The sequence below is a fragment of the Triplophysa dalaica genome, chromosome 23 (genome assembly GCF_015846415.1).
Source record: "Triplophysa dalaica isolate WHDGS20190420 chromosome 23, ASM1584641v1, whole genome shotgun sequence".
NCBI lineage: Eukaryota > Metazoa > Chordata > Actinopteri > Cypriniformes > Nemacheilidae > Triplophysa > Triplophysa dalaica.
Window position 1 is genome coordinate 960,457 of NC_079564.1, and position 22,823 is coordinate 983,279.

The window sequence follows — 22,823 nt, forward strand, 5'->3', positions numbered from 1 at the left end:
CTGTGGCAGAACATCCACTCACAGAAATAAAGTTTTGATATATTTCAGGTAGGAAATTTACAAAATATCTTCATGGAACATGATCTTTACTTAATATCCTGATGATTTCTGGCATAAAAGCAAAATAGATAATTTTGAACCACACAATGTATTTTTGTCTTTTACTAAGAATGTTCCCGTGCTACTTAACAATGGTTTTGTGATCCAGGGTCACAAATCACAAATAAAACTCTTGAAATGAATATAACTGGAGGAATAATGTGGAAGTCATATGTAGAAGATACTCACTTTAATAGTCACAAAACACCACAAGGACATTCAAAACCAACAGTCTCTTGTACATACAGAACCAGACAAGGTTTTATCAACATGATTACAACTTCTGCATTATAACATTTCCATAGAGATATATTTCTATTGGTCGACATTGCATTCACACTTGTATCGTTATGGTTTGATCACAAGAATTTGTCAACAGATAAATGGATATATACATTTTATCTGTTGCATTAATGAAAAGTGTTTTTTTGTTGAATCTACTGGCCGGCGCCAAAGAGGTTTGGAATGGTTGAATGGTTTGTTATAGATTAAAGACAACAGTGAAAAGGATCTGATCTACTTACATAGAACTCTATTTCTTAAAAAAAGTTTCTCTTTTTAAATACAGAAAGCCACCTATCTTACACACTTTAACAAAACGTACAGAGAGAAGATTCTGCATGCGCACTTCAAGATCTCTGCATGCAGTTCAGAAGTCTCGTGACATAGTTCAAATAAAAAAGATTACAAAAAATACCTTAAATGAACATATCCATGATACAGTTTATATACAGGTACACAGATACACTGTTGCTTTGTACATATAGCAGTATGTTAACACAGCTCATGGTGCTCAGAGAGTTTGGGTTTCTTTTCCATATCAAGTCACAAAGAAAAAATGAGGTATGTACCGGGCTTCTGATGGACACCATCACTAAAGCATCAACCTCTTTTTTCATAATAATATACAGGTTTACATACAACATCTTTTGCTTAAAGTGAGGAAGGACGATGGCAGTGGAGCCGTTGTATACCATATAAACCCTTTGCGTTCATTATGAGAGGTTTGGTTCAGCATCATCTGCTTTTTCATGTTCAGTTCAGTGACACAAAGTGCTTCACACGTATGTTTGCATGTATGATGAAATGCGCTGTAAAATGGAGTAAATTCACAGTCACACTTCTGATTGCACTGGGGGAAACACGGATCTTTTGATGCATATAGATTCCCGAGCATCGTTTGGACATGAATTTGGATAAGGCATGTACCCCACGTGAATTTAGTCACACTATTCTAACACATTCTCTTTCTTTTGCTTATAAAAATACAAAAGCTAATCTTGAATAAAAATCTAGTTTATACTTGATTTTGAATTTCTTATCAATTGAGAGTTTCACTCGTCACGTATAGTACGATTACTGTTTTTAGTTGTGCTACGACTCTAGAATTGCAGAACATCTAGACAATTATTTCTACGCAATTAGCAATTCAAACGTGGGTCTAAAACTCATTTCAGCATTATTGTACCATTTGACGTTTCTTGCCTAGTGTAGAGAACAGAACCGTAACCTTAGATTCGTACCTTTGTCAAAGCTCTTCTGTAATGTCAGATACATTGTGCTTTAGTCGTGGACAATCCATGTGGGATTTGGGGGTTCTCCTTGATTCCCAGGGTCATCGTTGCCAATTAGTGTACGTGCACCTTGAACAGGGTCAAATGTCGGGTTAAAAGGGGCATGTAGGGACACTGAGGATGGCAGAACTCAAGGCTGATGGTCAACATGCCAACAACATTTACAGGACAATTTGAGGTAGAAAGGTAAAGTGGATGGTTATACATAAACAAACGTCTTCTTGTGTTAGAATAAAGAGGTCACCATGTCTGTTTTTTATTCTTATATCCTAAACAACCTTAAATTCCCATTGTTTCAGATATTTCATGCAACCCAGATTAAAATATTTTGAAGGGAAGAGTGTTACGTCTCTCTTACTGTAAGAGTTTACGAGAGACTGATGTCGGCCATATTTATGGTGCTCTAGTGTATGTACTGTAGATAACTTCAGCGTGAGGTCAGGAGAGGGTCGACTGAGGATCAGATACAAGCAAGTTAGGACAGGTCGGTGGATAAAAGAGAGAAAAACAAAGATAAAATCAATACTTGCAATGAAATCTTTCTGTTGAGCTGATTGAATGTTTCAACTAATGCTCCTGAATACATTAAGCAACGCATAGATTAAGAGGGAACTGTATTTTTTTACTTTGGTGGTTTTGATTTACCTGTAATAGTCACAAGAAGGCAGTGTTTCTTAATATTTTACTTACAGTAGTTACATGTATGATGTTTAGTGTCACGCAAAAATGATATCAAGATCAAAAAGTTGTGTGATTTAAATAAAGTCAAATAACGGGAATAAATCAGGATTTTTTTCTAATTAAAAATACGAGATGTTGCAACAATGAAACCAAATATGACATATTGCCACGACTTCATTCTCGTAACTTTGACTTTTCTCAAAACATATAACTTTAATTCTGCAAAGTACATTTATTATAAACATTATGTATGTAAAAGTATGTTTTTTTATGTATTAGCTTCGTGACACTTAAACGCGGTCGTGGCCTAGAGACAAAAAAGGGGACATATACTGCATGTCCAGATTATTCATTTAACATCAAAGTAGAATAGAGATGACCTTTTCTTGCTATTAACACTGTGACTGAGTACAGGTTGATGTGGACAAGTTTGATCTAAAGTTGACCTGTGAAGGGCACGACATTAAAGAGCCAATAAAAGCACGCGTCACACTCGGTAGCCCCGCCCACAGTGAAACCTCGCTGACTGAACTGAATCAGTATATTGGATATGAATAGGCTGTTTTTGTACTGCAGCATTTTCACGTTCAACAAATAACTTGTCATATCGCATTATAAGGACACAAAGTGGCATCTGTTGTGTAACAGCGTTTCATTAACCAGCTCTATTAGCAGCATTTCTGTTTTTCACCTCATTATGAATCGTTTATCTTCTCTTGACAGTCAGGATTAGTTTCTCCCTGATAAAGTCATTATTTGCAGATGAAGTTTTGAATCAAGAAGTCAAGAACAGCGATGAGAACGACAGGCTGAATCATTTTTCCAGCCGGCTGCTTCTTACAGTGTTCAGGGCCGAGAGCTTCTCTACAAGCGGGATTTAGTTCACCTTATTAAACATCAACAGCGACGTCCTGGGAAACCCTCAAGATACAAACAAAATGACACATCCACTCACTATTCACATGCTCCTTGGCACTCGGGGGCCAACAAACAATTTGACCTTTTAAGAAGAAATAATCCCTTCAAACGGAATCTTTACGGAGCCGCTGCTCGATGCGCCAAACTGTCCCGATGACATATTCATGCCACAGACCTCCCATTAAGCCCGAGCAGACTGGTCCGTCAGACACTACGGCATGCCAAATTATCCACATCTTTGCCTGGGAACAAAGCCGGGGTGGTTCGACACGGACTGATGACGGGGAAACCTGTTGTCTCCTGTTGTGGTTCAGACCGTAGACTCATTGCACTAGAAAACAAAACTGATCCGCTGTCGACTCTGATCAAGACAACTGTCTGGAGGTGCGCAATCCATGTACGAAAAAAGAAAGGGTTGTAGTGTAAAACATGCAATGTGTTGGAGTACAAAAACAAAGATAAAAGTCCCTGTTTCCTGTGGCCTCAACAAATTGCTCTCTGGTTTAAAGGGGTCACATGACACGGCTAAAAGTAATATTATTGTTGTATTATTGTTAAAAACGTGTATACTCCACATACCGTGCATGTTTTTATCTCCTCTTTGCTCCGCCTCTCTGAAAAGCGAGGTGTGCTCTGATTGGCCAGTTATCCGGTGCGTTGTGATTGGTGGAATACTGAAAGCGTGTGACGGGCATATAACGCCTCTGACTATATTTGGAACATCAGGTTCCTCTTCAATTGTACTGACAGGTACACCACCTTACTTGCGTTTACATTTGGGTGGTCTTAGTCAAATCAGACCACCAACTGATGTAGATTTGTGGGAGTGGTTTCAGGCAGGTCAGGGTGAGCGTTTGCTTTTAGATAGAATCTTTTGTTCACACACTTTCATTTTTTGCCATTTTACTTGTCTAATACAGAAACACACCAAAGACAAAGAAAAACACGGATTCGCGCCATATGACCCCTTTAACACTAGTATTAAAGTGTTCAGTGAATCTATAGATTTCTTTATTCCTAAAAATACCTAAATTTCTATTATATGTCATATTCCAATCTATAGGAATATATTTCAAAGTCTTTGAAATATTTTTGTAGTAGGATACTGTACACATCATTTGTATGCATGGATTACTATGCACACCGCATTGACATTACATCCTATAAACGGATACAACGTGTGGTGAATAAATCACAAGCTTGTGAGACTAAAGAATGTTCGAATATTTTTTACAGAAATGCATTAAAATGCAAAAGGATGGTTGGCGTCAACAGCCTACAGTGGGTTTAGTTTCCCTCACCGCCCGGAATCTGATGAGACGCTAAAGTGCAGAATGACGACAGAATCCTTTATCCACTTTGGAAAAAGCGAGGACCTGTATGTTTTGAACTCTTATATCTTCTCAATGTCAAACATTGCCGTGACTTCATGTGGACCTTAAAAATTGTGTCAGGATTCAGGATTCACATACTCGCCTCTTGTGGTTGCCACGGTGATTGTCCATTAAATTCTTTCAGTCTGTGTGATGGGTAACTCTGACAACAATACACGGACTGCAATCTACCCAGACCGCATGATGATTGATTGATGGATGAAACTCCTTACAACATCTCTCGTTCTGTTTAGTTCCTTCAGTTTTAAAAAAAAATGTCTAAAAGGCGAAAACGAAACCCTCATTTACTAAACCTCATTCTGTTTAAAACGAACCCAAACACACATCATTTCAGTAATAGGTATTCCTGAATCCGTGTGAGAAACAAACTGAAAGTGGTCAACATCCACAGCTCAAAAATCCTTTCATAAATCTCATTTTGTGTTCAAAGTGAATGCCACACAGTAAGGCTCAGTATATATCTGAATTGGTATCTTGCACACAATGTGCTTTTTTCTTATTCATTTTCACAGTGAAACAACAGAAAGACGGCTAACTCAGAAGCTTACGGCTAGTTAATAGCCTACAGCTTCACCCTGCAGGAGGGAGAGAGACACCAGATGAAGGAAAGAGAGAGAGAGAATCAGAGCAACCTGTAGACGAGGCATGAATCCACTCTCTGTCTTGTCTCTTTCAACCTTTCTTTCCACCCAAATGTTCCTTCTCTCTTCACTTTCATTTGGGATACATTAGGGGAACGCTGACTTTGCGAGCCGTCTGGCCTGATGAGACTGTACAACACTGTACATTGTTTCCTCTTCTTGTTCAGTCGCTTGTGTGCATTATTCAGTGGAAATTTCCTCCTCACAGCTGAAGGTTTTACTTTCTCTGCCATCAGTGTCACCAGATGAGTTTCTAAAATAATATTTTCATGTTAGTTAAAAAGTATACGCCATTGGTCAAGCAAACAGGATCCACTCTTCTCACTGTGAAGAAATTACAAACCTGAACCATTTCATATCATTAATATACAGCCGCAGAAAAAATGAAGAGACTAATTCAAAATTATCCTTTTGTCTGCATTTACTGTTTAAAATTATATTTTTTTCCCAAAATCCAAATGAAAATATTCTATTTTGTTTGAATTTATTTACAGAAAATTAAAAAATATGAAATGTTTATGTTGAAATAAATATGTTGAACATATCATCACTGTCCTTTCGAAACCTCAGATGTCCAAATTCACAGTTTTTCTGGACACTGTACCTTCTCTATGCTTGTATACTGTGTTGTTAACATTGACAAGCACTTTTTGATTCTTGTTATTGGTCAGATATTTGCAAAACCCAGTGACAAATATAAAGGGTGACGAATAATAATGATTTATGGCAAGAAATAAAAATCACGAGATATGGAGATACAAGGTTTCAGAAGGACAGCAGAGATATATTCAATAGAAGTATATGTAGAATGCAGAAATGCATAACTGAAGTGATCTCTTATCGTTTCTGTGGCTGTATGTATCTATCTATTTCTCCATGTTTTTTTCTCAGGTCAGTCCCTGAGGTTTAGCAGCACTGAGCAGGATTCAACGTTCATATCTAACTTCATATCTAACCAATTCCTTCTGGTGTCTGACCGAATGTTGCAACGCCTTGAAACAGTAATGCCAACGTCAGTTTCTAGATCACATATGACACATCGTCTGCACCTGATCTGTCATACACACAGAGAATAGCAGAGGTTTTCTTGCTAACACTTTACTTAAAGCATTTACTGTATGTGTGATGCTTTATAAAAGTCATTTTAATGTATTAATTATGCCTTGCAATGCACCTTACAATGCTTTATAATGTCTCATTAATAATTGTAACTACAGTTAATACATAACAAAACTTTTCAATTCTTTCTTACACTTTTAATTTGGTTAAAATTATTTACAACAACATTTAATGCATTACAACACACATTATGAACAATTATAATGCATCATACCCTTTAATAACCCTTTATAATGCGTTAAACATAAAGGCTTTAAGTAAAGTATTACTGATTTCTTACCCGGTCTTTGACTGCTCATCAAAATCTGATTCAGAATGGTTCAAGTGTGGTATAAGACCTCACATCACCTATAATAAACAACATGCCAACTCATCATCTGGGACACACACATATCCCAGACGCACACAAGTCAAACGGAACCCTATTTACTTTCTTAAATACAAATTACTTCAAATAAAAATTGATGTTCTTATTCATAATATTCTATCAAAAATTCAACAACTTGCTCTGCTTCTTAAATAACTTTCCTTTTCTGTTGACGTTATCTGGACTGAGTGTGGTTCTGATGATGTGAATGAATTGAATGAATAGTTTTTAGATGTGTATTAACAAGGATTGCATTGGGGTCTGTCTCCAGTCTGGTGTGAACACTCATTTGTCACAACATACGTGTTTTTCAAGATGTATCAAATCAAGTCACGCCGTACATTTCTCAGTGAATATCCTGTTTAAATTAAATATAAGGACATTAAAAGTCCACCCAGTTTAGGGAGATCTTTCTCCTGCGGTCAGATCATGTGCCAAACAATGAAAGAAATTTGACTGAAGTCATTTGGCTAAACCAGTGGTTTCCTGGCACTGCGATAAACTACATTGCGCTGTAGTCCTGGAAGAATATCTCGTGTTGAACGAAAGAGGAAAATATTACATCTGTAATTGAAATGAGTGAATGTACGAGTCCAATAAGACTTGTGCCTGCACAGAGGAAATCTGTGCAGAAAGTCTCTGAAGTCAACACAGCGTAGATCAGACGTGGGAACACCGGTCAGGAGAGCAGGGGAGGTTTCTGTTAGAAGTGAAATACCTGCTGCTGACCCTGCTGAAGTTTAGGAAACTCTTCCTGTTGTTTCCGGGTCTGACGCTCCAGGCTGCTCTGCTGGAGATGACGCAGACGGGCCACGGAGGACGGCTGAACCAGTTTAACTGAGCCCGGAGGAGTTCCTACAGACTGAGGAACGAGAGAACAACATCAATACATAACACCAGATTCAATCTCGGGAAAGTGACCGCCTTTAATTTGATGTGGATTCATTTGAAGGCAGCGTGTGTACTTTGTAATGTGAAGTGTGGAATCAATAAACGTTCTATTAAAATTGAGTTAGTTAAAGGGACCATTCACCCAAAAATAAACATTGTCATTACTTGTTCATTACATTTACATTTATGCATTTGGCAGATGCTTTTACACAAAGCGACTTACATTGAATTATACTATACATTTGTTTCTGACTATGTGCAATCCTGAGATCAAACCCCATGACCTTAGCGTTGCTTGCGCCACGCTCTTACCACTGAGCTACAGAAAAGCCTGTTCACCTTCATGTCATAAAAATGGGTATATGATTCTTTCCTACGTGGAACACAAAAGAAGATATTTTGAAAAATGTTTCACTGGTTTTGTGTCTCTACTATGGAAGTCAATGGGGGTCAATATTGTTTGCTTTTGAACGTTCTTCTAAATATCTTCTTTCATCTTCTGCAGAAGAAATAGAGTCATACAGATTTGGAAAGATATGAAGGTGGATCAAAGATGAACTATCCCTTTAATACATGAAAGAGAAGCCAGATAAGACAAAGCAGAAGTGTTGACTGACAAAAGAAAATGTATATTAGCACTATTTCACTTTAACACTGTGAGAGATTAAGAAAACACTTTGCAAGCTAAAACCAGCTGTGCAGACATCTCAAGTCCCTTTAGATCAAGACTCTGAATGAAAGCAACACTTCTTGAATTAATCTGAAAAGGGAACATATTTACAAACATTCATAAAGAAACTCCAGTTTATATGAGGTCATGAGTTCTTCAGAGTTAAAAGGATGTAAAAGAGAGTGAACAGTGTTACGCTTTCAAAGAACAGATTCATATTAAGGTCAGAATGCACTAGCACACACGGGGACAGGTTCAATAGTTTAGTGTACAAGTGCATGAGTAGGTTTGAGGGAAACACTCAACGGCAGACGTTCTAGAAAGCTCTGTTACTGTACCTCTCTCCACAGAGAGCTGTTGATCCACTGGCCTGTCCTGTCAACCCTGTCAGAGAAGACCTGAGCCGTGAGCTCTTTCACTGGGGTTCTCTGAAATGCCTGTCGCACACGTGTGTGTTGTGTGTGGAATAAAAAATCATTACTTACAAACTCATAACACTAGCAAAAACATCACAACTAAAGACTCAAAACTACAACAGCCCTGTGTGTGAATTCTGACCGCTGAGTGTCAGTTTAATGGCTCCCTGACCTCCTATGTTCGTTTACCTCCAGCTCGGCCATTATCCTCTCATCCTCGTCTTCATCTTCTTTCATTCCGGAAGCGGCGATGACCGGAGGTGTGGAGGAGGGTCGGGGTCCGTCTGAGGTCGAGGGCCGTCTCAGTTTGACGGGTGGCGTCTGAGAGTTAGTCGCTACATCGGAATCCTCTTTGTTCTCACTTTTCTCTAACTTCTACACAAACAAGACACAACGATTTTAAAGACCCTAAAAGTACTGGGTTATTTCAACTCACAGTTGGGTCAAATATGGACAGGTTCACATAAACCTTGGTTTGCCCATATCTTGCCCAACAACCCAGTATTTGATGCTCAAACCTTAATGAGCACCTCGTCGGTAAAGCCGAAATACAAATCTTGTAAATAGAAAATCTCAATTTGGGTATTCACCTTAACGCTCTTGTTTATGGTGATAACTTCTCCGCTGCTGCTGGTCGTGAGCCCAAGGCCTGATGGGAAACTTCTTCTGGGAGGTGGAGGGGGCGGGAGACTTGGACAGCTTTTCTGTTCGATACCGTGGCACGGTCAACTCTCCTAAATACACAATTAGTCATCAATGAATCAGAGAAGATATTAATGTGTGCCATGTGTGTCAGTAAATACATGGTATGAAAGCGATGAACAAAATGTAATATTGTGCCTCAGAGGACCGGACTGCTCCATGTAAAGAGATAATAGAGACTGGGGGAGACAATAAAAACCATTTGAAGTGTTAGTCATACGACACAAAAGAAGATATTTTCAAGAAAGCTAGTAACCGAACAGCACTGGACCCCATTTACTTCTATTGTACCGACACAAAACCAACGCAAGTAAATGGGGTCCGGTTAATAACATTTTTCAAAATATCTTCTTTTGTGTTTTGGGTAAGAAAGAAAGTCAAGCAGTTTTGAAATGACAAGAGGGTGAGTAAAGGTTGACAGAATGGATATTTTTTGGCTGAACTATCACTTTAATTGTACTGCAGCGATCTCACCTGATCCCCTGCGCGGGATGCCGTCTTTGCTGGGGGGGTTTGGGTGGAGTTTTGGGCTGGTGTTCAGGTGTTAAGGTCGGGGTTGAGGACGCTGAAACCGGGTGCCGGGAGAGAAGACATCTGAGGTTTCGGAGGAACGGCCGGTTTGGTGATCTGCTTGGCGGCGAAGTCCAGTCAGGAATGGCCTTCATTAATTCAGCTTGCGTTTCCTCCAGCAGACGGTTGATGTCCTGAGCGCTGAACTGAGTTAAACTGGCTCTCTTTTCCTCCCAGTCTCGCTCGGCGGCCTAAAGACGTATTCCCAGGCAGAAAAAACAAGGATAATTTTTTCTGTCTGATGTTGAAAATACAATGAATAGAATCACTCTATTCACATTAGACCCAGATTAAACATCTCAAATATAAAAACTTGTTCATTACCAGTCGGACCTCCACGGAAACACCTTTATCAGATTCTCTGCGTGAGGGCAGATCTTCCAGCCCGCCCGTCCTTATTGTTGAGGTCCCGTCCAGTTCAGGCATGATCGAATCTGTTGCCCCGGCTGAGGCCAACCAGTTGCCCAGTGTGGTACTGCCCAAAATCCCACTGCCGCTCATACAGGGACCAACAGTGGAGCTGAGTATGTTAGATAGACTTGTGGTTCCCCCTAAAAATAAATCAAGTGTTTAGATCGACAAATCTAGTTAGATCTCTCGTGATCATTCTGTTCATCCATAGAGTGATTTGATTTATTTACATGTTCAAAATATATATGGTGGTATTATTTAATACAAAATACAATTGACAAAATAAATAGGTTTTTATTAATATTGCTAAAGTCAGTGAGAATGTCAAATATTTATATAAATATAGAAAGTAATAAATGAAATCAAATAAATGTGTATTATGGCTGTTGTAATAAATTATAACCGTAGAACAGCTTCTTGTGAATCAAACACTTCACTTTTTAAGTTCTTTGCTTCTATTGACTTGTTCCTTTTTCTAACTACTGTATATCTACAAAAACCTGAAGATGACACACTTTACTCCCCAAATAATCTAATTCATGATATGGATATATTTTTTTGCACTTTTCCGAACCCTAATTCTTGAAGAAAAATGACCCACCCCATCCTTCCTATAATAATTGTGAATATAAAAAATAAGACAAAACGAATATAAAGCAGGGGATTACCAATAATGGAAGCACTAGTCAGGCTGGGATTTGCCCCCAGGGTGGTATTAGTACCCAAGCATGCGGAGAGAGTGGTGGCGACCGATAAGGTGCCCGCCAGGTCTGGCAGATTTAGAGACGGGCTGGTGAGAATATCCAGATCCGAGCAACGGCTGAAATCCGCCTCCCTCATGCTTGAAACCGAACTACTGAAGTCATCCGGGGTTCTCCACACACCTTCAGACACCTGCCTGTACAAACAAAGACCCTGAAGACTTCTTTAGCTGTAGTGCTGGAGCATGTGTGCGCGATAGAGTGAACGAGCGTTTGTTATACCTGCGCAGCAGAGCAAGCGTATTGGTGATGCTTCTGCAACGTTTCAACAACGCCTCCAGTCTGAGCGGTTCCTCTTTAAGAAACTTGACAGCTTCCACCTCCCCCTCAACACACACGCATCTTACTTTGCAAAGTGGGGAACTGATCTACATTCACACAACACAGATAGTGAGTCGTGTGTGTGTGTTTTTGACTTAAAGTCTGTTTACATATGTGTCGGGTTGCCATTTCTGTACAAATCCATCTTCTGGTCACTCACTCTTGAGTTCAGCTACCGTCTCTCCGAGTCTTCTGAGTTCCAAACTCTTCTGTTCTATTTCCTGTTCCGTCACCAGATGATGGTTTAGCCCCGCCCCTGCCTTCATCTCTTCCACAGAGCGCTCAAGATCGCTGTAAAACATAAAACACAAACTGCGACATCGGTGGACACTGTATCACGTGGTATTTTGTGATTGTGTTTGACTCACTGTTAGTTGTTGTATAATAAGTTCTTCTTCATTAAGATAGCGAAGCCTCTCCTCCTCCACAAGAAGGCGCTGGCGCTGTAACGGATCTTCCTGCGTCCGAGACGCCTCGATCAGACACATTCCCAAATCAGACTCTGTCTGTCTTAGTAATGCTCCTGAACAGAATCTTGATTCTGCATCTGTAGGGTAAACTCAAAATGTTATATAAACTCATTAGAAATATTATAGACCAGCCTCAAATACAATGTTGGTGTTGTTTGAAACTGCAAGCATTAAAGGAACAATTAAAGAGCTATTTATGCTGGTCTTTTTCCATACAATGAAAGTGAATGGAGACTGGGGCAATTAGGCTGCAAAAATAAAAGTAAAGCCCCATAATGTACCCTGAAATGAGTCAATCATACACTATACTTCAAGTCTTTTGAAACCATAATAATACATTTACAGTATGTGAAAATCACAAGAATGACAATTTATGAGAAAAAAAATTTTTTGGGGTACTGCCCCTTTAAAACATTATATTTTTATAGATATTTACAATAGTGTGATAATGTCAACTTCTCCTATTCATATTGTGAAACAGTAAATATTGACTTTCTCCGTTTTGTAAGTTCGCTTTAGATAAAGCATCTGCTATATGATTTAAACATATATCATGTAAATATATTTTTGCATGATTGAACTAAGCATCCCTAAAGATTTAGAGCCACGGACACACACAAATAAAACACTCGCCTGCAGTTTGTCGCAAGTTCTGACAGTTTTTTGCGCAGTTCAGCTGTGTGTTGCTGCAGGTCGCTGAGATGCAGCTGCATTTGGGAACGGGACATCGCTATAGGTAGAGACTCTCCAGTGGGCGGGGGTGGCATCAGGGCCAGGGGCGGCAGACGGGGACGAGACTACCAGTCCGGGAGTGAAAGTCATATATTAGTGTCATGCAACATTATTTAAAACGTTGACCTTTGACAGTGTGCGATTACCATGAGTCTATTAGCTATTTTATTCTGCTTTATGTGTCGATGTACCCAACAAAAACAACTCCCTTTGAGTTGAATCGGTAGTACAGGCACATCAAAAGACAAATGCAACACAACCGAGTAGACAGTCCGTGTATTGCCCGGTGTATATTCATGCAACAAACATTCAAATTCAGACCTTTACATTTGCATTGACATTCAGAACGCTATATACAGTAGATTAAGAAACACAAACGTCTTGCTCTCTGTTAAGATCCTTTGAAAGACTGAAAAATAGCAGACAGGACATTCCCGTAAATAGACATTTAAGAGTGTTAGTGGGAATTTCATGACTACAACAAATACATTCCGGGATAATCATAGGACAGACATATATACAGCGACATAAAAGCATCATTCTCACTCATTGGACTTTTTCAACAGTTGAACCGTTTCCTATCGAAATGGAAATTTTGACCACTTGTCAATACAGAATTTTGAATTTTAAATAAATAAACAACAAAAGTCCAAGGGGGTGAATACTTTTTATAAACACTGTATATACATAAACAGAGGGTTTTCAAACTCCAGGATCTGAGATCCCTGAATATTAGCATGAAAACGTTTTATACACTCCTGAGAAAGAATCGCAGTGCAACACATTAGAACCGAGGGTGACAGACAACCACACATACAGTAATATACCTTTTTTCTTTCTAAACCTGCCAGCTGAAATATAAAAGGTCACCAGTTATCCGTCCCAAACAATACACACTATAGTGCACAAACACACATACACAAATCTTTTCATTCTGTCATTATTAGACAACGATCAGGTCTGAAGAACCTGATCGTTGCTTTCATGAATCAACGTGAACTGCAACATTGTAACTCTTTGTTTTGTTTTCATTAAAAACCACATAGTTTACAACTAGATCTTAGTAAAACCCGCCAACGTGATGCTGGAGTGGATTGCTTAGCAGTGTATTATTAGGATCTACTAACAGTATATCAGGTTGAAAGGACGATGCTTTGTGGTTGCTGTCATTGGTGTCTGCACAAACGGTGTAGGATAAGTTTCATGCCAAATCTTAAAACATATGTATTGTGATAACGGTTTCTCTCAGTGTACTATTTACACTTCTGATCAACCAAATCATGGAAAACTCGGGCTAATGCAAAAGAAGCTAAATCCACCTCATTCTTATATTATGATCCCTGATTATCATCATTTTGTGCAAAACTCAATTTAGCACCACACTAGTAAAAAATAACATGTGTTTTAAATACATTCTTTTCATGTTTTACTCCAGATCCATGTACATATCGACCTTATGAAAGCTTTTATGTCCAAAGTCGATGTTATTCAGGAAAAAAACTCTACTTTTTAAATAATTACATACTATGTTATCAAAGTTGACAAGCACTTTTTAATACTTTATATTGGTTAAATATTTAAAAAAACCCAGTGACAGAGAATGGCTAATAATAATGATTCATGGCAAACATAAATATCACAAAATATGGAGATACAAGGTCTCAGCAGGACAGCAGCGATATTTGAAGAGTTTGTTTCCAAAATGAGTAAACAATGTTTCAATATTTTTCAAAAATCATGTTTTTTATTATTTTATCGTGTTTTTATTGTGTTATTATTATATTATATGTGTTTATTATACGCTTCTCTTTTTCTTATACTAGCCTGAAATCATTATAGCTTTCACCAACACACTTAACAAGTAAATATCGCACCTGTGCTCTAGGGAAGACTTTAGGAAATTATTAACTCACTGAAATGACTTAATGCTCACACTTTTCTTGAGTCTGTTTGTTAGTGAGCAGGTTTCTACAATACATCAAGTACAGCAGCCACAGATATGACGGTTGACTGTTTTCAAGGTGACAATTTGCAGAGCAAGTCATAAAATATCAAACGTAGCCTAATTCAAGTTATTAATTTGAAAGTGTGAACACAGACACGGTGTGATACTCACTTTCAGGAGCAGAGCAGTCACTCGCTGTTTCTGTCTTATCACTGCAAGACCAACATAAAACACGTCTCTATGAAAAACTTAGATCTTGTATGTCTACACTATATACTGTATTTTAGATTAATGAGACTATACTTTGGAATTTAAGGTTAAGTGTGATACAACTGCATTACACATTCAATCTTAAGAGATTCAATGGTGGCCAAATTTCAACATGTGTGTGTTAAAGTCCCAGTGAAATTAAAAATGACAATGCATTTTTTTCATGAAATATTGCAGCGTTTATTGTAAATCGCTTATCAATGTGGGTCATTATATTTTTTAGAATTCATGTGCCCTCACAATCTTCATTTAAAATCTGAAAATGCACTTCCGTCCTGTAATGACTATCCATCTTAAACGACCTTTGTTAGACGGCTTGGGCGGAGCATCCGTTAACTCATCCCCTTCAACTGTTAGTCTGCTGCCGGTTTCATTTTAAAATGCATTTTATGCATCCAATCGCAGAGAAAGACGAAAGCCACGCCCACTATTTTCTCATTTGAAATTCCATTTCACTTGGAAGTACGTCAAATTATGGAAGAAAAAATGATCGCAACTTCCGGTTCACGGGGACTTTAATTTGTGTCAAACCCTTACATTTAAATGTCAGACTGCTGATTGTGGTACTGAAATAAAAACAACATTTCTTACGGGCTGTCCGGTCCACGGGTTAAAACACTCTGAACCAGACCAGTCAGACTGGCTATCTGCTTCTCCATGGCCTCCATACGCTCTCTAGGGGAGGAAACCACCATTACACACACATACACACTAGATAAGCACTATATTTTTTCTATATAAGCAAACAGGTTTATCAGTGAAAATCCTGTCACCTGGTTTCTTCATTGCCAGGTAATGCTGGGCTGTAAACTGGCACTGGCCCTCCGTCGGTTCCAGGGCCCCCAATCATACATATCTGATCCATAGGCGGCCCTCCCGGACGATTTTTAGGGCTCTCTATGTATACAGTTCCATCTTTACGGAACCCGTGTCTGCCAGGGGATGCTCGACCCGGGTGGCTTCCGTACGGATCCCTGCCATCAGACAGTTTTTGTGGTGAGGCTGGGGGCAGGGTGCGGAAACCCATAGTGGCGTACGGATCTGCATATATGTGTCCTCCGGGTCTGTAGAGGGCGCCCTCAAGCTCACACTGTAACGCAGCAGCAGGGTAGCCGGCGATGGAGCGGACAGAGCCGCGGCGGTATGCCAGGGCCTGCGACGAGGCCACACTGAGCCGAGGGTCCTGCACGAGCGCGTACGGGTCTGCATATATTGCTTCGTTTTTAAGGAGCACCATGCTCTTCGACGACGACGTGATTTCCTCATCCGGTTTCACGTCACGGCGCTCCAGGATAGCGCTGGGGGAGGGGCAAAATGCAGGGTGGGGGTGGCCAGTCTGCTGAGGGGGGTGGCCGTGGTGTTGGTGCTGATAAGGGTGCATCTGGGGTGACGGATGGGGACCCGCGTAAGAGGAAGGACGCCCGCCCGAGTAAGAAAGACGAGATTGCGAGCGTGAAGGAGAGCCAGAGGGTGAAGCGGAAGACGGCATCGGGTTTAAACGGCGCGTGGGAGACGATTCCCTCGAGGTGTACACAAGCTCTCTCTGGAGGAAAGAAAAGAGAGACAGACGGGATTAGTGAAGAGCACGTGACATGTGACAAGATGTATGTTTTAAGAATGTGAAAAGGTCGCTTTAGCCTACCTTGTGCAGTAAAAAGAAGTTTAACAATGCGTAAAGTTCACCCCAAAATAACTCTCATGTCATTTAAAACCTGTACATGATTCTTTCTTATGTGGAACACAAAAGAAGATATTTTAAGCAATACTGTCCCTTTAAAAGTAAGCTTTCATGTAAAAAACTAAGTTTGTAGAAATAGACAAATATATTTACATTTTGTATGGAAGTATGGAAGGATAAGGTTATAAACTGAAAGATATCATATTTTTTCTTTTTTATAGCACCTGAGGATCCTGAACCTGTCAGATTTGTACCGTATCTCTGTCAGGATTTACTCACGCGCAGGTCTCCGTTGGCGATGTGGCCGTGGTGTACGGGGTGCTGCGTGTGTTGTGGGGTATAATGCGCGTCTCTGTAGTAAATCTTGATGAGGCATCGGTCGTGGATGTCACGAGGGTCCTCCAGTTCGTAAAAGATGTTGCGAGCCTCGTCCTTCATGAGCAGAGCCGTGGCGGGGGAGCGCAGCGCGCCCATCGTCAGCTTCTGAGGGAACATGTGCACGATGAGCGCGTGCAGCGTCTCCATACTAGTCAACTCATGAGTGATGTGCACGCGCCGCGTTTCATCCCCAAACTGAAGGAATAACACCGCTGAGAGAGAGAGAGAGAGAGAGAGAGAGAGAGAGAGAGTGAGAGAGAGAGAGAGAGAGAGAGAGAGCGTGTGAGAGAGAGAGAGAGAGAGAGAGAGTGAGAGAAAGAGAGAGAAAGAGAGAGAGAGAGAGAGAGAGAGAGAGAGAGAGAGAGAAAGAGAGAGAGAGTGAGAGAAAGAGAGAGAGGGGGGGGCAGAAATAATGTAAGTATGAGTATAAGTAAGTATATACACACACATTTTAAACCATTTTTATTGTATGTTTGTAGGAAATTGGTGCCTCTTCATGCAATCTTATAGGGACAGTTCACCAAAAAGTTATTAAGATTTGTCATCATTCATTCACCCAAGGGCGCAATCTGCAAACGACTCTTTATTCTGTGAAACACAAAAGAAGATATTTTGAGAAATGGCCATATAAGGGAAGCCAATGGACTTATTGTTAAGCAATAAAAATCCTCAAAATATCTTCTATTGTGTTTCATTTTTGAGTGATGGGCAATTCCGTGAAAATGTCAACGTTACCACTAAAAAAATTTAAAAAAAAAAAAAAGAGTTTTTTTCTATAGTAACAGCACAGATTTGAACATTTGTTGGCTCAAATACCCATGTGACATCTCTCTTCAAATGTGCATCCATTTTTGTCACATCCATAACGCATGTTTATTTCTCTTTTTAAAAAATAGATTTTTTCATAGACGGACATTTTTTGATGTTTAGACTCTATCAACAAGGGTTCAGTAAAATATAAAGAGATAGTTTGATATAATAGTAACTAATTAATTCTCTGTCACGTCCATAGCGCTGGAATTGCCCTGAACTCTAATATACTACACAGAAATACATCACATCATACTTGACAGACAAATAAAAATCTTTCTCTAGCTTTTGTTGAAACTAGTATTATTGCTCCTGTATGATATATTGCTTACTGCTCCCTGAACTCTTTGGATAAAAGCGTCTGCTAAATGATTAAACGTAAATCATCAACCACGTGACCTCAAGACAGTAAAGCAAAAATGTTGAAGCACCATCATGATGTCATTAACATCTTAACGCCCCTTCAACAGAAGCATTAACAATCTGTTCTCACACTACATCTGTTTGGTGAGAGAAACATTGACAAACACAATGACTTGAAAAAAGTTGTACCTGGAGCTCTTAGTTTGGCCTGGCTGGGTGATCGGGCCAGCGGCAGGCTTTGTCTGAGAATGTTTGAGCGACTGAAGCCCAGAGGGAGCTCAGCGTCGGCCATGCTCTCCAGACTCTCAGCAGACGCATAGCAGAGACGCCCTCCTTCCTGCTCGCCCAGCGAATGCTGCTGCTGCTGCTGCTGCTGCTGCCCGGCAGCGTTGCGTGGAGTCCTCGCCTGGAGAGGAGACACACAGATCAGTGCACTTCAGGAGGGCAGGAACACTCTTTAGTAGCTCGTATCGCAGAATGAGCAGTATTGCAAGGGTAATGAAACCTCTTTGATGGGAAGGCAAAAGCGGTCTAGGGACTATTAGGGTATGTGTGTGTGTGTGTGTGTTTTTTAAAGAAGTAACTTTAAAGAAAACTTTAAAGTTTAAAGAAACCCAAGATAGAGTTGCACATAAGACAGTAGGAGTCCAAAATCTGAGACTACATCATTTTTTGTACCAAATGTAGCACTAAACCCGTATTTTGATCATTGTATTACATTATTACATTAATCATTTTCACTGGTAGTCTCAGACATATGTTCCACTTTAAACACAACACACACACACTCCATGACTTTACAGTTACATGAAAAACACAATATTACACAATATACACATGTAATATTAAAATAACATTTCACTGCATTGTCAGTAAGACCATTTAAAGTCTTCAGAAAAAGTGGAAAACTATTTCATTTTAGTATAAAATATCAATTGTGGAAAGATTTTATGAAAATTAAAAATCAGTTTAACAGACTGATAACCAAAACTCTAAAACTGAAACTAGCAACTCCAGCAACTGAAAACTATTAACTTATAAAACTGCAAACTTAAAAACTGTAAAAAATTCACAACTACTGTAATAAAATGTTAACTGTTCTGTCAATTGCAATCAAATACAAATCCAGCTTGAATATTATTTGAAAAAAAACTTGACAAGATGACAAAAAATGACAAATGTTGCCTTAGCAATAAACTGAAATAAATTTAAGCTGAGGCACTAAAATGATTCACTGAAAATGATCAAAAACTAGTCTAAAACTATAACAAATATTACAATAATTGAATTTACACAGCATTATTAAAATAAAATGACAAAAGCACAAAACAGCAAATAATTCAACAAATATTAACGTCTAAAAATATCAAAAGATCATTTAAATTAGAACACTATAATAACTCAGACTTATGTTTTATCACATACTATAAGAAGAGAAAATATAAACTCACAGCAATATTTGTTTTCCTAAAGTTGACATGAACTGGTGTATAACCGAGAATAATGCCATTATAAAAATCTTTCCCCGCTGTTCCTTCACCTCTGATTGGCTGAGACGGTTGTACTGATCTACATCACAGCCAATCAGACTGTGTGAAGCATTGACTGACAGGACAGATGTTTGCAGCTGTGGGATGGCCATTAACCACAGCGATCCTGAAATACCGTTCCAGTGAGGGATGTAATTGAGGGATTCTTCCTCCAAACACACACCTTCACAGCTCATACTGTTTCAGACTGTAAATAAACTTACAGTTACGAAAAATCATACACATGAATAGGGTTAGTTGTGCGTTCACCACCCACAATCCTCCGCATCATCGTCTGCATCTTTCTGTCTGGATGTTAATGGCTTGACAATGTTAACAACGCAAGTTTGTGGGCTTGATCCCAGGGGATTGAATTTACCTAAGTATAAATGTATAGGTCAATGCAATGTAAGTCGCTTTGGATAAAAGCGTCTGCCAAATGCATAAATGTAAATGTAAATAAAGTAGTTTTTAGCCATATACAAACCCCTTTAAAAGAAAAACGACAGAAAAGTTTAAAGATCTCGATTTTATCCTTATTGTGTTCTTCTGCATCTAATATTTTTCCTAATAAAAAGGCAAATGTCACAAATGTGTGTGTCAGAGTTTGAGAAGAGATATCCACAATGTTTAAACTGAGCTCAGATTTGTCTCATCTGAAATCCAAACTCAACATTATTGAAGATCTCAAGATCAACTCAAACATTTCTCATCACATTTATCCGAATACTGATTATTTTACCTCTATGATCTACATTCGTTTTACAACTCAATACTCTTCATGTATATTAACAATTGTCTTATTTGTGAGACATCATGTCAGGTACAAAATCATCTGGTACAGTAAGAATCCCTTCACCTGGAGAGACTCTGACTTCCTGAAGTCTTGGTTCCTATTACTATTTGTTGTCGCTGACACCGCCACGTGGTGTCACTCCTGTGGGCTCTGACAGTTCAGTGAGCGCTCACACCAGAGAATGAAGATGAAGTCACACGTTTCAGGGCTTCAGACTCAACTAACACTGAGCTCCACATCTTTTTCTGTTAGCACAGAATTACAAACAGCATCCAGTATGAAGTCAAGACATCCAGTCATGTAATATTGATCCCACTGACATACAGATGCAAGATTATTGACCCCAAAGTCTGTAGATTGATCAGGGAAGGTAAATGTTTGTCAACTGTCAGCCAAGCAGTAATGCATGACACTATGGTGTGTTGTAAAGAACATTGAGGAGAAGACTCATTATTGGGCTCTTGAAAAAGACACTTAACTCCTGGATGCTCAAGGGTAAAAATGTCCCAGTAATAAATGCTTTTTTAATCACTATTCAGCATGAAAGTGTCTTCCAAATGGCAATTAATTAAAAAGATTCAAGTTTAGTATAATCTATCCATAATTAATTTTCGTTAAGAATTGATATTAATAATAATCTTTTAATAATACTGAGATGTAAAATATGCATGTGTCAAAGAAGCTGAACCACAGACAATTCTTATGCAGACTGTAACGCCATATTTGCTTAAATCAACACCTCTGGCATCCTGTCATTTCATTTATGCTTTTCTTTGCAACATCGCAAAAAATAACCATGTTTTTACTACAAATAAAACTAAAATAGTTAACCCAAAACTACATTGTACTGAAATAAAAACATGGTAACTTTGTGTAAGGTATACAACACACTATTTGCAGAAGCAAAATAATACGAAAATGTTTGAGGGAGAGTCATTTAATCAAATATTTTACAGGATCTCAGTAAAGCCATAGATTTTCAGTTTGTCACCTTCAGCTATCAACAGGGCTGAACGGGTTCGTCACAGGGCGGAAGAGGATCGACACCGGGCCGAAGAGGATCGACACCGGGCCGAAGAGGATCGACACAGGGCCGAAGAGGATCGACACAGGGCCGAAGAGGATCGACACAGGGGCCGAAGAGGATCGACACAGGGCCGAAGAGGATCGACACAGGGCCGAAGAGGATCGACACAGGGCCGAAGAGGTTCATCAGAGGGCCGAAGAGGATCGACACAGGGCCGAAGAGGTTCATCACAGGGCCGAAGAGGATCGACACAGGGCCGAAGAGGATCGAAACAGGGCCAAAGAGGATCGACACAGGGCCGAAGAGGTTCATCACAGGGCCGAAGAGGTTCATCACAGGGCCGAAGAGGATCGACACAGGGCCGAAGAGGATCGAAACAGGGCCGAAGAGGATCGACACAGGGCCGAAGAGGATCGACACAGGGCCGAAGAGGATCGACACAGGGCCGAAGAGGATCGACACAGGGCCGAAGAGGATCGACACAGGGCCGAAGAGGATCGACACAGGGCCGAAGAGGTTCATCAGAGGCCCGAAGAGGATCGACACAGGGCCGAAGAGGATCGACAAAGGGCCGAAGAGGATCGACACAGGGCCAAAGAGGATCGACACAGGGCCAAAGAGGATCGACACAGGGCCAAAGAGGATCGACACAGGGCCAAAGAGGATCGACACAGGGCCAAAGAGGATCGACACAGGGCCAAAAAGGCTCGTTACAGGGCCGAAGAGGATCGACACAGGGCGGAAGAGGATCGTCACAGACCTGAAAAGGTTCATTACAGGGCCGAAGAGGATCGACACAGGGCCGAAGAGGATCGACACAGACCTGAAGAGGTTCGTCACAGGACCGAAAAGGTTCGTTACAGGGCCGAAGAGGATCGACACAGGGCGGAAGAGGATCGTCACAGACCTGAAGAGGTTCATCACAGGGCCGAAGAGGATCGACACAGGGCCGAAGAGGTTCGACACAGGGCCGAAGAGGATCGACACAGGGCTGAAGAGGTTCATCAAGGGCTAAGAAGGTTCGTCACAGGGCTGAAGAGGATCATCACAGGGCTAAGAAGGTTCGTCACAGGGCTAAGAAGGTTCGTCACAGGTCTAAGGAGGTTCGTCACAGGTCCTAAGCGGTTCGTCACAGGGCCAAGAGGTTCGTCACAGGGCCGAAGAGGTTCGTCACAGGGCCGAAGAGGTTCGTCACAGGGCCGAAGAGGTTCGTCACAGGGCCGAAGAGGTTCGTCACAGGGCCGAGAGGCGAAGAGGATCGACACAGGGCTAAGAAGGTTCGTCGCAGGT

General features: G+C 40.2%; 2 pseudogenes; one reads left to right on the forward strand and one right to left on the reverse strand.

Annotated features, from left to right (window-relative positions):
* Positions 1–274: 274 nt before the first annotated feature.
* LOC130412831 (SRC kinase signaling inhibitor 1-like) lies at positions 275–19,907 on the reverse strand (annotated as a pseudogene).
* Positions 19,908–20,526: 619 nt separating this feature from the next.
* LOC130412832 (formin-like protein 1) overlaps positions 20,527–22,823 on the forward strand; it is an 8,797-nt pseudogene continuing 6,500 nt past the window's right edge.